The sequence below is a fragment of the Ostrea edulis genome, chromosome 9, assembly GCF_947568905.1.
Source record: "Ostrea edulis chromosome 9, xbOstEdul1.1, whole genome shotgun sequence".
Lineage (NCBI taxonomy): Eukaryota > Metazoa > Mollusca > Bivalvia > Ostreida > Ostreidae > Ostrea > Ostrea edulis.
The window spans coordinates 14,335,120-14,348,603 of NC_079172.1; the positions used below are offsets into that span (position 1 = coordinate 14,335,120).

Here is a 13,484-nt window from a genome sequence, read left to right on the forward strand (position 1 = left end):
ATGCCTTATGTAAAAATCTTAGTCAGAAACTAAGTGTTTTAAGGAGATTGAGTACTTTTGTGTCAAAGGAGGCACTCGAAAAATTATTCTTATATTTAAAGTTTTACATCATATAACTCCAGAGTATTTGCATGTTTTTAGATTTGTGAATGAGGTAAACGCAAGAAATACAAGACAGAGCTCTACTAATTTTATTTATGTTACAAGAGCCAAAACAGAATATTTTAGAAGTTCTTTTATCAATATAGCAGCAATTTTATGGAACTCATTACCAGATTTTATAAGAAAATGCACAACTACCACATCTTTTAAATCAGCCTATCTAAAACATTATTTTGATCCTCAATGATATTCGTGTGTTTATTGTCTCTTTTCATTTAGTTCTTATCTGTATGTTTATAAATTGTGATATTTTCATGTTTTGTGATATATGTTATAGACAGGACTGTTACGCAATCCTTTGTCTTTTTAGGCTTTTATATAGGAGAAAGTGCACTTGTAGTGAAAAGGATACCTGTAGGTGTCCAATAAGTTGACATTTGCTGTCCATTATTTTTAAGGATGGAAAGATACTGTCCGTTCTTAAAAATAATGGACAGTAATTGTCAACTTATTGGACAGTGCCAGGTAAACCCAATAACTTATGAGACGTCTACAGGTAGGCTGAAAATAAGAGCAAGACAATACATTCGTCAAAGAGATACAAATTTAATTTTGAATTCCCTACAAGTAGGAATCAACACATATATCGGAAAAATCACTGAAACACTTAAAAACGATATTTCCCTTTCGTAGAATTCTCTGCTTCAACTCGTAAGATTCACAATTTTTAAATTCCATTGGCCATTACTATATCGCATCAAAACTTAAATTAGAAAGACATATTTCCATACTGTATTTGAATTTCGCTGGATTCAGAGGCACATTCCGAAACTTCTTCACAAGGCTTTTTCTATGCTTTCTTTAATAGCATATATCCTAATTCTGAATTATCATTTTCGCTTTCATGAATAATTTCATTTCACGAGATAGGCGTATTGGGTTATTTTGGCTGGCGTTAATTATTTCCTCATCCAAATATTCGAAAACACAATGCTTTTCAGATCAAAATTTGGCTCCATAACTTTTTCACCCTCCATACCCAGAATATAACACTCATTAAGATAATATTTGCAGTACTTCACTAAAATCCTTTTTGATTGTGCAATGTAAATGCTCTCCCCATCAGAGGAAGACATGTTGATATGGCTCAGTACTATAGCAAGAGTGAATATACAACCTGCAGTAGAAGACTACTTATCTGACACTTTCCAATAAGTGAACAAAAGAAACATAATTCTACGCAAGACTGGTTATATTGTCAGACTATTCAAAAATAGCTTTATTCATAATTATTATCGTCAATGGGTTTACCTGAGTCTGTCCATTCTTAGAACAAAAGATGCAATGTTTTAAGTAGGAAAAAACCTCAAACTGTCCATTCTGTGAGAAAAAGAACTGATCTCGGCCCTGCGGGCCTCGATCAGTTCTTTCTCTCACAGAATGGACAGTTTGAGGCTTATATCCTTTACATATAGCTCTTGATTTGTCTATTGACCTCCTCTCACAGTTTGTAAGCTGGGACATTTCATTCATAGATGTCACGGCTTGATGATGGCTGATACTACCTTCAATAAAGTTCTATAACTCATGGCCTAAGAAAACATACATAAGCTTGTAATTGGCGTAGTCTGTACCGTTTCTGGTACTCTTGTTAATGTTTTATATACTAGTTCCAACTAACTTAGAGTTTGGTCATGTTGGGGATCTGGGTTAGAATATGTCCTAAGTACCCCTTGTTTGTCGTAAGAGGCGACTTTATGGGGTGGTCCTTCAGATGAGACCACAATAAACCGATACCCCTTGTCACGGCAGGTGTGGCACGATAAGATCCCTCCTGCGCAAAGGCCGTAAGCGCCGAACATAGGCCTACATTTTGAAGCCCTTCATCGGCAATGGTGACGTGTCTCCAGATGAGTGAAATATTCTCGAGAGGGACGTTAAACAATATTCAATTAATCTAAATTAAATATTAATTTTGATATTACATGACACGATATTTATTCCTTAAATAGGAAGTCAAATTCCGTGGGAATCGGGTTAGAATACGTCCCTAGTGCCCCCTTACTTGTCGTAAGAGTCGACTAATTAGAGCGGCCCTTCGGATGAGACCGCAAACATCAAGGTCCCGTGTTGCAACATTTGTGGCACGATAAAGATCCCTCCCTGCACAAGGGTGTTGCTAAACCGTGGAACGGAAGACGGAACGGAATTTAAGAATTAGAATGATTAATGTAGACAATATAACGCCAAACAATACTCCATTCTCGAAGAATATTCATAAGCCTCGCCAGAAAATCGAAAACGAGGCTATAGGGTTACGCAGTAAACAATGGCGACTGCATGGACTGGGAAACACTGTTGTGTTCCGCAGTGTAACGGCAACGGTAAACTCCATCCAGAGCTGACATTTCACAGATTTCCTTCACAAGAAGAAACGAAGAAGGCGTGGATATATGCTATAAGGAGGGACCCGGGCCCATTGTTTAAGGTTTGGCGTAATATTAACTGCAAGTTTACGATATAGGCGTATACCATACCATGCATTCAACCGGTATTTTTATAATAGCCTAATACACTGTACCTGGATGTGCCCATAGTTGCACGAAAGTTTCATAGAGGACATAGATCCATGATGTCAAATGTTACAATTCAGATTACAATGAAATTACATAATATTATCTCATGATCAGCTGATGATGTTGCTGATAATCTGATGTAGGGGAATCACACATAAGCCAGAATTTTGCACTTCACTCACTGAGATCAACTTGCTCATCGAGTCAATAACTGATTACTCATGGTCATGGTCGCTCCTGTAAATGTTGAGGTTCCAAATTTCGGAGATCTATATGATAATCCACATACTTCACTTGATACAGAACTGTTTTTACAGGTCCAGGACAATCTCAATAGTTTTAGTTATAGGCCTATAGCTTTATTAAGCTTAATGGAAATAGCTTAATTAAGCTAGTTTACATTGAATTTGTAATTGCAAATGCATAGAATTTAAAAAATTGATTTGATATAAACATTAACTTTATAAAGCTATGCATTTATCTTAAATTACTTATATGAATATTATTGATAACAAAGAATAGCCTAGATATGTCTACGACATGTACATATATGATGTACATTAAAGTGGTATTCGACATGATTTGAAATTCAAACTGGACTTCTGAATGACTGATGTATTTTTGAGGTACAGATATTTCAATTGTATATCTCTCTAGCAGATGGTGTGTACACAGTTATGTACTTGCATTAAATATAGGCAGCTACGTGCCTAATAAAAATCACATTTGGCAATCAAAGAACAATCTTTTTAGTACTAGGTCAAATAGCATAAGTGACATGAGGAACCCAGCATGACTTATCATTGCAGATAACTGAGCATACAGTAGTGTGTTCACGACATTTCCAGAATACAGATTTTAAATGGACACCATTAAGAAAAACATTGAAACCAGGCAGTGTTCCATCCATTTTCAACTGGACAGATGAAACAACTCCAAGGCGGGATATATTCAAGCATCCTTTACCAGAGAAAAGAGCAAAGAGGGAACTAACATATGATGTTGAAAATGAGGACAATATGGAGGTTGACACAGATGCTTTGCACAGGACTACAAATGAGGATGGGTAATTTCTATAAAATGTCAATCTATACATTAAGCTTTTTGTTGTCTACCAAGTTAGTCATGAAATTGACAGTAAAATATTCATATGGAGTATCAGCACAGACATATAATACAATTTTATATAAATTATTTTCTTTGTTTTTGTTACAAGAAACAATTATCTTTTTCACTGGCCTGAAGTTCTGATGAGGTGTATTATTCAATACTTTTATTCTTGATATGTAAATTTAAGTTTAATGTGAAAAATGTTTGAGAAAATATAGTACTGACTTACTTATATACAATTACAAGTACATAATGTATATGACAGGTCATATAAATACTACTGATAAATCAAATGACACAATATTTTAGCTTTTTATTTTCCAGATTTATTACTTATTCAGAATGTTTTTTCATTATGAATCATTCTCAAGATGGTTATGCAATTGACATACTTTATGAAATTGAGCATTAGTTTGTCATTGTAAATAGCTATTTTGGATGATTTAACTCACAACATGATCATTTACTGCTGGACAGTTGGGTGCTGGATCATCTAGGTCATGACATGTGAGTATATATATCAATCTACATGTATTATTTATATATATGTATTCAAAGTGTTGAATCAATCTTTTATGAATAGTAAAACAGAGGAATTACAGAAGAAGAGGGAGCCCATTAAGGAGTTAGAAGAACTATTAAAGAAAAGGGAAGATGAAATAAGAGGTTTAAAAGACAAAATTGAAATAGAAAGATTTGGGGTGCAAAGATTTTCTGCTGACAATGCCATGATTCTTTTTTACACTGGCTTTGTTTCTTTGTCAATGTTTACAGCAGTTTTTGATTATGTCAAACCAGCAGCTAATTCTTTGCATAGCTATTACTACCAAGCTAGTGAGAAGGTAAATGAGCAAAGCATTGTGGGAAGGCAAAGAAACATGTTACTCATTGATGAATTTTTTATGTTCTTGTGTAGACTGAAGTGTGGGCTTATGGAACAAGATCTTGCCATTCGATTTAATTGTCATGTTTCAACTGTTAGTAGGAAGATTATAACCTGGGCAAATTTCTTATACTTTGCATTGGGATGCATCAACATATGGCCAAGTAGACAACAGATAAATGAAAAAATGCCAAAGTCATTTAAATCGCTCTACCCACATACCCGCGTCATCATTGATTGTACTGAGATCAAAACAGAAAGACCTGATCGTCTCTTGCACTTGGTTCTAAATGTTATTCCTCTTATAAAAGTACATACACATGGAAAGGTCTAGTGGGCATAGCCCCTCATGGTGCTCTAAGTTTTGTTTCTAATTTGTTTATAGGCTCTATGTCAGATGTTGAGATAACAAAACTCAGTGGTTTGATAGATCTTTTGGAAAGTGGAGATTCTATCATGGCTGATAAAGGCTTTGTTCTTAACAAAGTTTTAGAGGGTACTCGAATCTCAATCAACACCCCACCCTTTCTTATGAGTCAAGGCCAGTTCACAAAGCAAGAAGTTGAACAAACACAAATCATTGCAAAATTGAGGATACATGTGGAAAGACACATCCGCCGGGTCAAAGAGTACCATCTCTTTGATAGTGTTATACCCTTATCAATGGTTGGTACTATTAACCAGTTGTGGACAGTAGCACATTTGCTAACATTGTTTAAAGGTCCTCTAGTGAAAGATTGGTCTAAGTAGATTCCTTGAAGTAATGCACAAGTATCTTTACAAAGGGATCACTTTTGTTTGCCTGCCTGTCAGTTACATTTTCATTAATGAACCACATTCTCATGAAACTTGCAGGAAGGTCAGTTAAGAGATTCAAAACCATGTACATGTAAAGGTCAAAGTAACCCTAAATATTTATATTACTTAACATGTATTATATATAAGTCAAGTACTATGCATATTTCCATAAAACTTGTATGGGAGGTCAATTCTGATGCAATTTATCCTCAAGTGAAGTTTATTAATAAGGTAATCGTTAATGTCAAGGTTAATAAGGTCATCGTTAATGTCAAGGTCACTAAATGAGTCAAATACTCCACAGTCAAAACCTGTATTCCATAAAAACGAACAAAGTCTTTATCAGCCATCTGAATTTGCTCATGTATTGCCGTAATAATATAATTCCTAAGAATGAACATGTACATTTTTAATTTACTAGTAAATATATTAAGCTTTGACCAAAAATAAAGTATCAAATAGCTGAATAGCAATTAAATTTAATTCAAATAATGGTAGAAAAAGAAATCATCAAGCTTTCCTTTCATTACTTTCCAAGTGTCCATATTAAAACAAATCAATTCCAAATGGCTCTCCTCTGAGGTCCACACAAAGAAATGACACCATTCCATTCCTGTCACTACCATCTGCATCATGACTTGAAAGAAATGGGCATGGTTCTCCTTGAGTTTGTATCCATTTTCATCCTTGGCGAGGTACTGGCATTCTGACAAAGGATTCACTGGACATTTGATCTCCAGGAGTCCATACTTGGGGTTCAGTGTTGGGCAATACATCTTGCGGTCTGGAGTAGCAGCTAACCATGGGGACCAAGGATTCACCACTAATCCACAAGGGTAGATGTTGAGGTCATTGTTCATTTTCTGCAAATGAAATTTGAACTTTTAAAAACAAATTTTAGAACTTGCATTAGGATATACTTGTATAAGTAGATCCATATGTTATCTGACATTTCTGAAGTTATAAGACAAAAAATTTGAATGAAAATTAAACTTTTAAAACATTTTACAACTATCATTAATTTTCTGAAAAGTAAATTGAAATGAAATTTGTTTTTAGCAAGTCGGTCTAACTATTGTGAGAGAAATATTAACTTTAGGTCTTTATATACCTCAACATAGGCATTTGCTGCAAGAGGCTCACAGGCTATCCCATGTCGCATGCTAGAGGTCACAACCTTTCTAGTTGACTGTAGTCTTTCAACTAGTGGACCATACTCTAAAAGTAAAAATACATTTCCATCATATTATAAACATAAAGATCATCAAATTAGAATTCTTATCGATCTAAATTTCATCTGTTTCAATAGTAACAATACACATGGTGTAATACAGATAACTATCAAATTTGATTCATTGGTGTAAATCAGGGGAAATTACTATAGGATATAATATGGCAAGTTACTTATCATTTCTTGATTAAATATATTACAGAATTATTTGTATGCTGTCCCACGTTACCTTTCCTTCTTTTTATGATGTCCCCTGCTACTGATGCAGTGATTCTATCCTTTCGAATCCTGTGCCACTTTGGATCCTGGGATTGAAGACGGGTACTTTTTTTCTATTTTGAAGCATTCATTCTCTGATAAAGTTAATGATTGGAATTGGATGCTCTTGTTGTAGTTGAGGACTACCTGAAGTTCGTTATCCATGTGATTTTTCATGGGTATATTTGGAAAATCCCCTGCATCCAAAATACTCAATACATAGTCACTGTGAAGTTTTTGCTGTGTGGCGAGTGGAGAGCCTTTAGGGAATTTGCCAAATCTTGTATCCACATCCTTATTTTGGGCACTTAAGGAGACATTAGAGAGAAATAAACATGTCTTGTCCACTACACTTAAGTTCTCACACAATTTATAAACATCAAGTTTCTCTGCACTAGATGGAATTGGGTTGTACAGAGTATATCTTAGTCCTCTGGTCTGTCTTTGTGGAAATTTTGGGTCATATCCTTGGACTGTGACATCATCGGACACTGACCCAGCAATCCTCTCACCTCTTGGAATGTGCCATGTTTGTGGAAGGGATGTTTTGGCCACATCACATGGAATAGCTGTCATTCCAGTTGTCTTCATGTGGGCTATCGAATATAGCAGACCAGCAATATGTCCACAACATCCTCCAGATCCAATGGCACAAGAACAGTTGCTGGCTTTGCTGTCATATGATGGACCATTCCTGATTACAACCTGTAATAACATTATAGAGAAATATTGTACACATATGTAAAAGAAAACACTCCCAGTAATTCTTACAAAGCACCTTATGCATATATACATTGTATAGTAAAATTGAAAATTCTGTTAAAAATATTACAATTACATGAAATTAGATAAGGGCTTTTATGCATGCTTATGAAATGAATGTCTTATTTTGTTAGTTCAGAGAGCATAATTCTGGTTTGTCAAACTTGTGCAACTATCATGAACCAGAAATTTACTCCCTGAACTCATAACATAAGACATTCATTACATTCAAAAGATATATAACTGATATATAGTAATAAGTCTAAATTGAAAATTGAGAGATGAGAATGATCAAATGAAATAAATGTGAAACCTGTAAAAATTCACAGTTGGGTGAGATCAAAAGTTTAGTGTCTGACAAAAAACTAAATTCACATAGTTTTCACCAAGACCCCCCCCCCCCGAAACTAAATGATGAATCCTGAAACTAATCAATTAACAAGTAAGAACATATGAGTATAAATAAAACTATATCTTTTCTATTGTTTACTCATACATTAACACTATTAGATGTTCATTAAAATGTAATATTATTTTGTGGTTTTAACACTAAAATGTAATCCATTTTGAATGGCAGAAACTTACAGGATTTTTTCCTTCTTTCCTCTTAATTATTTGAATTTAGATCTTTAACCGACATTGATCTTTTGATCCTGCCCCTTATCAAATGACATTGAAAAGAATATACATGTATACCTCTACATCATGTGGTGCTTCATTTTTCCTTTGTGAGCGATAGGATTTAGCTCGTATCAAGCAGCCAAGGTCTGTTGGGTACACTAAAGAGTAAAGAAAAATCAATTGTAAATTTTCTATGTTTTCATAAGAACATTAAATTTCATATTATTTCTGAACAAAATATAATCATGAACAACTTAATTGTAATCTAATGTGAACCCAAAAAACTAAACATGTACAGAAATAACTGCATAATATACTGATAGATGCATCCTAGTATCCAAACATCCTGAAATCAATTATATATTGTATGTACAAACAATATTACGTATCTTTGAGAGAAAAGTATTCACTTGATCATGTTGATAGTACACACATAAAAAATATTTTATTCAAAATTAATGAGATTGGGCAGCAGGCACAGCCTATTTTAAATCTCTCCCTAATAAAAAATGAAGTACTGAAAATACTTAATATAAATACATTTATCAGAATCAGCTAGAGCCATTCTAAGGATGCAACAGTACCAACAGGATAGTGTTTGGAGGGGTGTGGGGAGGAATAATTAAATTGCAGGATCTTGCTCTATGTAAGTACAGGCACATAGAGTCACCTTTTTGACAATTCAAATATTATTTGTTATTTTGTAATCCAAATGAAAAATATATTGGGTAACAACCCCCCCGAGAGTTGTTGTCGGTTCCTTTGTATTTCTGTGCAGAATTCCGGGTAACGTCCACACTAGTGGGACCCCTTCCAGGTATCTGGTTAGCTGCACGCATGGCAGATCTCACCTTGAAAGTACTTACACTTTATATACAGATACAGATAGTTTATTGCCAAATAATGGGGCATAAACATAAACATTGCAATTAAGTAAGATATGTTTGATCAACAACTAAAGGTACCCAGGGACTATGCATAGGGAATATGTATACTGTCATATAGTCATAAATATCATTATTGTATATAATCTATTTGCATACACCTTTCAATCATGACAACTATATGTAAATCATAAAAAAGGTAAACAGATTTGATCCACCTCGTACCAAAAGTTGGGATTCAAGAATATTCATACATTTGTAAAAAAGAGATTGAAAACCATAATGCATATGTAATGCATGTGTGTATGTATGTATGTGTATATATATATATATATATATATATATATATATATATATATACATGCATTACATATGCATTATGGTTTTCAATCTCTTATATATATATATATATATATATATATATATATATATATATACCTGTACATAATATGTAGACTTTCGTACATTTTTAATATAAATATACATGTGTAATTTTGGCATATAAACTTTTATATATATATATATACCTGTACATAATATGTAGACTTTCGTACATTTTTAATATAAATATACATGTGTAATTTTGGCATATAAACTTTTTTTTATTTTGCTTACCGAGCCTTTTTGTGAAGCCAACAACCCAATCAACAATATTTCTACTTATGCTTTATATACAGTACCCTGATTAAAAAAAACCCAACAATATTTTATTCACTAATACGTGAATGAGATTGGGCAAAAGGCATAGCAGGATATTTCAGCCCTCTCCCGTCACATGTAAATAGTATGTAGATCTAATATATGAATAAGAAAATAACCATGAGAGAGGAAAACAATAGTAGAAGTAGAAACGTTTAGTTGCAGTGATGCTTCAAATATTTTTATATTAATTCTTTTTTCCATGATTAGGACTACCCTATAATAACAGCAGTTCAAGTGTAGGTTGTTGGATAATAGCAATTTGTAATATTTTGTATGGCTTGTAACAATGCATTTCTGCAATGTGTATACTTTGGATAAACAAAAAAAGTAATGGTAGGCATTTTCAACAGAATTAATACAATTTGTACACATTGGAGTATCTGATAAACTGTGATGCTATATAGATCTACTTTCAAGTTAGTTGCATTGTTTCTTAGTTGACAATGTACATTATGTATTATATATATTGACAGTTTCCAAAATTGAAAAGTTCATTATTATTTTCTTTGCACAGATAGGAATGCAAAAGATTTCCCAGAGGCATTTTAATGTAATCTGGTAAGCTGTTTGCATAATCACATATGCAATATTTGGTTATAAATTAGAGAAAGGCAAAGCAGAAATTTATACGTGACTTGTTCTTGAAGATCTAAACTTTTAAATGCAAAATAATTGTCGCTACGAAGCGTGCGTTACCAAACACTTTAGTGAAAGTAAGACTCACTAACTTAGTGACTAAGGGATCGATCGATCGATCTACCAACCTTTTATATCAGAAATGTATTTCTCACTGAAGTACTTGTAGCCTTTGTTTATTTCTTTCTGTCCCAGGCTTGAAGATGTCGATTTGATGGAATCTTCTACAAATCCGAATGTTATACCGTCGGGAATAAGCTGCAAATCTCGGGTCGAGTTGTTAGACGCTTTCATATTTTCCGCCATATTGTATATGTTGACAACACCCGATGCACCCGATAGCCTCGTTTTCGGTTAGTTATGAATATTAATGAGGAACTCATTAAGAACGAAGTATTGGGGAGAAAAGATTCATTTTGATTAAAACCATCAATTTGGGAATGTATACAAGCGATAAAACAATTATATCGTAAAATTTTGCATCATAAATTGATTAAGCGAATAAGTTAAACGTTTGTATAAGAATTTACAAAGCGTTTTACCAGAGTTCTGAAATTCCGGCATTGACAGAGGTGTTAGCGACACCGATGAGTAGAGGATGAAAAGAACACACGTAGTTTATATTCCCCCTTGACAAAACGTCATTAAAGCACATGTACATGTATTTACACATAATACCGTGTATGTGTGTACTTACATGTACAACAGGGAGTGTGGTATGTATAAAACAACGACAATTCATTATCTTATTAAGTCAGCAAGTTAAACGTCTTGTGTTTGATACATTATTTTTTAACCAACAGACTTAGTGACCGCAGCACTCCAATCCTAAATAGGGAGGATTTCTGGCAGCTCATTTTAAAACTAAATACTTGTATATCTTAACATTTAGATTAATAATGAGATGACTTTCAATTCCGTTCAAGCATAAATTCTGTGTTAGCCTTAAATTAGCTATTTCATATATAATGAAATAAATGTGTAAGTTCCCCTTACTATGGACCGTAAATTTCACCCTAGTTTTCATTTGTGCTGTTTCAATCTTTTCTCCACCGTATACCTTCCGTTTCAACACAAATCCGCAGGATATCGGTAAATGTACGAACTTTCACATAGATTTATCCTGAATGAGGCAAACCTTGTTTCCACACCGGACTCGTTCGCTTTAAACATAAATGTACCAGATGTAGAACTAATTATATTCAGTTATCTTAAACATATCTAGTTCGATTAAAAGCACGTTCGATTAAAACGGCTGTATTTGTGGAAAATTGTTTTTAAAAAAACATTTTATCTTTCACAATGTTGATTTCGGAGGGTGTACCTTTTATTCATTGCAAATATGGGGGGGGGGGAAATCATTTTTGAGTTTAAGCTGCAGAACTGTAGCTCTCGGGAATAAATATCGAGTACATAACTTGTAACGAATATTATGAGTAGATGCCAATAGTAACAAAGTTCAAATTGACTGGCTACCTAACATGGCTACGCCAACAAATGAAATCACTTGAAACTGTGAATTCTCGGGTCGTATGGAGCTCTAATGAATATTTGAAGGTACGTTTGGACACAAGTCTGTTAAGGAATTTTTTATATTAAAGTTATAAGGCAGCAATACAAGTAAGGCCTCAATTGTGCGCCGTATATCAAAGGTTTTTATAAGGGGTGGATCTGTAGCTCTCTGATATGTTCCAATATTTTTTCAGAGAGCTACAGTTCTCCAGCTACATACTTTTAATGAAGCGCGTTAGTATGCTGGCAAAAAGCGTCGCAGTTGAGACCCTCGTGTACTTTCAAAGATTATATTTCTTAAATGTTTTATCCATATCAGATGGAGATCAATTTCAAATGGAAATATACATTTTTCGTTGAAAACGTATGAAATTACAACGTTCGTTTTTCTAATTTATACAGGCAATTTTTTTCAAAGCGTTTAAGAGTTCATATTTTATACTGTGCTACCCACGAAAGCAATTTAAGATTTTAGCAGCACCTGCCTACAGATTGTACGTATAAGGGCAATTATTCTTACTGAATTAGCTTATTGCATTTAAAGTCATACATTGCATCCAACGATATTGTAAGGAGTTTCGCCCATTGAACCGTATCTTCTCATTAGTTTGTTATATAAAAAAAATAAACCGGAGCCAATTCCCACTTTTAATGTGTTCTCTTATCATCAAATATGCACGAGTTGATGAACTGGGTCACGGTGAAGTGATCACGGGCATATATAGCGACTTTTCCCATAATTGTGAAACTCGTGACTGAACCAAGAATTCAGGTCTTAGAGAAGGAGTTCACATGCTAATAAATGAATTGAATCTGGCTTCATACATGTAAGTCTATTTAACACGAGGTTTCTACCAAAATCGTGAATTCATATCCAATAGGTTAGTGCCTGTTGTCCTCTTGTAAATGATGGATATTTAATGGTTTAAGTACGAATTCATCTTGACCATGAAGGCGAACAACTCGTCATTTACCATTCCTAAACTGTAATAAATATTCATCATTCTGAGACCCTGGCTATAGGAAAAGGAAATGCGTATTGTCGCTAAAATTTCATTCCCTGATTGGCCGTTTGGTTTCAATAACAGTGAGTTTGGATGACCATGTTATGTCATTCTTTCACTGTGATTGGTCACTGAGTACAAAAGTAAAGCATGTTTGCAACCTATGAGAAGCCTTGACCAAACATTTGCACTCTCGATCAAGCAGTGTCAGTATTATCGGACTGCAGTGATAACAAAATCGGACAGCATTTATAAAAAGAAACAAATTGGAAAGTGGTGAAGAAATATTTTAACACAGAACACTTTCAGAGAAAGAGGATATGATATAAATACGGACAGTTTCTTAGATGCTATCATCGACATGGAGAAGGAAAATCCTGGTTTTGATTTAAAATTTGAATTGGA

General features: G+C 34.0%; 1 protein-coding gene and 1 pseudogene across 3 annotated transcripts in view; both read right to left on the minus strand.

Moving 5' to 3' along the window:
• LOC125658563 (monocarboxylate transporter 14-like) overlaps positions 1–13,484 on the minus strand; it is a 33,225-nt gene that overhangs the window by 17,003 nt on the left and 2,738 nt on the right. The window lies entirely within an intron of this gene.
• On the minus strand, positions 5,865–11,138 carry LOC125658564 (uncharacterized; annotated as a pseudogene).